This window comes from Myotis brandtii, unplaced genomic scaffold (genome assembly GCF_000412655.1).
Source record: "Myotis brandtii unplaced genomic scaffold, ASM41265v1 scaffold10262, whole genome shotgun sequence".
Lineage (NCBI taxonomy): Eukaryota > Metazoa > Chordata > Mammalia > Chiroptera > Vespertilionidae > Myotis > Myotis brandtii.
In genome coordinates this window covers 8,334-12,496 of record NW_005353436.1, presented here as the reverse complement: position 1 = coordinate 12,496, position 4,163 = coordinate 8,334, and the positions used below count along the sequence as shown (strand labels likewise).

The window sequence follows — 4,163 nt, the reverse complement described above, 5'->3', positions numbered from 1 at the left end:
AAACCTAAAAGTGCCCCAATCCGTTGTACACGTGGTGTGAGTGTGTCTGACATGGACATCCTTGTCTATTGGACGAGTGCACCTGCTGACAGGTGTGGGGCTTCACTGAGCTGTTTCCTTAACAAGGAAGGAGTGGGGCTAAGAGTCTATCCCGGGTTAGAGGGCTGAGTCCAGGCCTCTCAATTCCACAGTCACTTCACTGATCTGGGTCCTGGAAATAAATGGCTATGGGTGAGCTTTTGTTCAACACACAGTTCCTATCTGAACAGTTTACACACGTCCTCTTGGAAAACCAACAGCTCTCGGCAGCTCTCGGCAGTTTCCTGGAAATGAGGGCTAAGGCATAACAAACAATACTATGGGCCTCTGGGTGTCAGGCACATGCTGAGTGTGGGACGCCATGGCTGGCCCCTCGCAGGCCCCCTCATGGGAGGAGTCTGCTGGACTTACACCTGTCCCAGGGCCCAGCACACACGGGGGAGCCGTTCAGCTCTTTCCCCTCATCTCTGCTCCCGCCCCAGGAGCCTCCCAGAACCACTGGGTGTCTTAGGGGGCTGAGTCTCCCCCAAGTGCCTTCACAGTCTGGGAACACGCATACACGGGATGTGACTGTTTCTCTCGGTGGGCAGTTTTCCAAGGCTGGCCCCACTCATGGGTTTTAACGACTGGGAGTGAGTGGTAGCTGCTGCTTTTCCATCTCGTGTTCATTTTCCCACAGGGCCCAGAACCCAGGATTCTTGGTAGGAGGGAAGCCATGGACCTTCCATCAGTGGACACAGTTCTGATCAAAGCCTGGCAGCGGGAAGGGTTTGCTCACAGACTCTGGAGTCACCTGGGCACCGTCTCTCTGCCCATCCCCAGCTCTGCACTAGGTGCCCTCTGTCTTCGCCACATTCACTCTTCCCAACAGCCCTGAGGGGGAGGCAGGCACAGTCCCTTCCTACACATGAAAAGGCTCTGCACTTACCGACTCCGCGCTCACCGACTCTAAGCTCACCGACTCTAAGTTCACCGACTCTAAGTTCACCGACTACCGACTCCGCGCTCACCGACTCTAAGTTCACCGACTCTAAGTTCACCGACTCTACGTCCACCGACTCTACGTCCACCGACTCTTAACACACCGACTCTGCACCCACCGACTCCACACACAACCGACTCCACACCCACCGACTCCACGCCCACCGACTCTGCACCAAACATTCCACTGTTTCCATGCCACCCATTCCAAACGGCCCCATGGCCCGCATTCTAAATGGCTCTGCCAGCAGCTCATGCCCCATGCTAACTGCTTTGGAACACACAAAAATTAGGACACTCTCCCTATGAAACTTAACATCTATCTGGGCATATAAAACATAAAGAAACATAAAGGTATAACTATATATACCCTATATCAATTAAAATTAACCGCTTAATTCTAATTTGGTAACAACACATTCATTTTATTTTGTGGAGTCTTACCTAGAGAGCTCACCTCCGAAATTCTTCTCCCCATTGACTGTGAATAGTTCATACATTAGAACACCTGAACTCCACCAGTCAACTGCCTAAAACACAATTCGACAGACCATTCACTAATGTGTAGTTTATAAGAAAAATGAACAAAGTAAAGTTGTATATTTGGAAAATACTTTATTTACTTACTTTTAAAAATATATCTTTATTGAGTTCAGAGGGGAAAGGAGACGGAGGGAGAGATAGAAGCATCAATGATGAGAGAATCATTGATCGGCTGCCTCCTGCATGCCCCATAATGGGAATCGAGCCCCCAACCCACACATGTGCCCTGACAGGGAATGGAACCATGATCTCCTACTTCATAGTTTGACGCTCAATCATTGAGCTACGCCGGCCGGACTGGAAAATATTTTATCAAAAAGATATTGTACATAACTTTTTGTGCAAGGAGTATTAAATTAGCACATGCAAGAAAGACATTTAGAGAACAAATATGCAGGTGTCCTCGAAACAGAATTTAAACCTTTAGGCTGTCAATCAATGCACAAAGAGTGTTTTAATTATTTTCTAAACTAGTAATGGTTTTACTTGGGTTAATTTAAAAATTCATTCTTAATTTAAAAGAAATTTTAAAAATTGTAAGTAAATGCAATATTTGGACTTGTGTTAGAAGAAAAAAAGTACTGATTGGCATTTTTATTAATTATCCAGTTCCAATAACTGTTATAAAATTACTTAAAGTGAAACCAGACAACCAATGGGTCCAGGCTGCTGGTTACTACTTGAACGAATGTAGCAGACACTGGGTTGACTCATATATGGCGTTTATTCCATTAATGTGGGCAGAATGGGAGAGCAGCAGGTCATCCACAAACATCTGCTCTACTCTCCCCATAAGCCAGCTGCTTATCTTGGGTAGAAAGACACAGATTCCATGGGAAAGTAGGCAAGGTACAGTGGTTACAGGTTACATGCAATTCGGGCTGGGGGTTGCATGACTCAGGGACCAGCTTACAGGCAACAAGGTTGTTAATCTAGGCCATTGGGAGCTGCATTCCCATGTTAGCTCCCATGCCCCAGGGTGTACAACTCTCAAACAGATTAGAACGTGCTTTCTCTAATCAAAACAGAGCAATCATGGTTAATAGAGCACCATTACTAGTAATATTTCTTATAATTATAACTAGTCCCTAATATTCTATTCCTGCCCCTAACAAAAGAACAAAAATGGAAAAAAAATGCCACCCAAGGGTGTTATTATTTCATAACTACCTCAATCAATTTCTCTTATAGAACCTATCTCATAAAATAGTCTTCATTTGTGGGAAGCATAATGAGATTTAAAATGATGTCAAACAAAATGTGATCTAAACTGGAAACAAATTTATAGATGTAGTTACCGGAACGGAGAACACAGCAAATAACATATAAATTTAAAGAATCTTCTAGCAGGTTTGGCTCAGTTGATAGAGTGTCAACCAGCAGACTGAAGGGTCCCTGCTTCAGTTCCACTCAAGGGCATGTACTTTGGTTGCAGACTCCTCCCCGGCCCAGGCCCTGGTTGGGGAGCGTGCTGGAGGCAACCAACCGATGTGTTTCTCTGACATCAATGTTTCTCTCTGTCTTTCCCTCTCTCTTCCACTCTCTCTAAAAATCAATGGAAAAATATCTTCCAGTAGGATTTTTAAAAAAAGAATCTTGATATATTGAAAATTACTTCTTTTATCATCATTATGCAAATCAAGATTTCAATAATGGTTGAATTTATGAGCTTATGCCAATGAGATATTAAGTGGATGCTAAAGTTTTAAACTCTCTGCTCCCAATTTTTAGGGCCAACATTTCAGAGAAATGATGCAAAATTTATGAACCCAGAGCTATTTTAAGGAAAATACATAACAATGACACAGAAAACAGGATGAGGCCGACTGAAAGTACAAAAGAGTGAGTGCCCGCCTGGCACAGAGATGAGCATGTTGCATACATTATATCTCATTTAACCCACTCAAAGTCATCAAGGTGTTCCATGAAGTCCCACTGACTTAGCTGTATTCTGGACCTTGGATATGCAGAAATCTAGGAGTAATATAAGGTTTTCTTCCCTAAAAATTGGTTCCATGACCAGGCTGGGGTGGCTCAGTTGGTTTGGTCATCATTGTGTACATGGAAAGGCTGTGGGTTCAATTCCCAGTCAGGGCACATACCTAGGTTGGGCGTTCAGCCCCCAGTGGAGGTGCATATGAGAGGCAACCAACTGATGCTTTTCTCTAACATCAATGATTCTCCCTCTCTCTCAAATCAGTAAGCATATCCCTGGGAAAGGATTTAAAGAAAGACTGGGTTCCATTAGGTCTTGGAAGGTAATTTCAAATTTTAACTTCTCAATTCTTATTAAATTTCCCAATAGTTTCAAAGAATATCTTGAAGAAAACGAAACCAGCAATACAATTTTTTTTATTTATATAAGCATTTTTACTGGCACCTGAACCTAGCTGGCCTGGCTCAGTGGTTGAGTGTCAACCTATAAGCCAGGTGGTCATGGTTTGATTCCAGGTCAGGGCACATGCCCCAGTTGTGGAGTATGCAGGAGGCAGCCAATCAATGATTCTCTTATTGATGTTTCTCTCTCTCTCCCCCCTTTCCCTTCCTCTCTGAAACCAATAAAAATATATATAAAATAATAATTCTCTTTAAAAAATAAA

The 4,163-nt window shown here is 43.6% G+C and overlaps 1 long non-coding RNA gene across 1 annotated transcript; it reads right to left on the bottom strand.

Moving 5' to 3' along the window:
- Positions 1-39: 39 nt before the first annotated feature.
- LOC106725323 lies at positions 40-2,943 on the bottom strand. Its single transcript, XR_001361188.1, has 3 exons — positions 2,862-2,943; positions 1,095-1,550; positions 40-1,030 (listed from the first exon to the last, which is right to left on the bottom strand). It is a non-coding gene; the product is annotated as an uncharacterized LOC106725323 (long non-coding RNA).
- Positions 2,944-4,163: the final 1,220 nt, after the last annotated feature.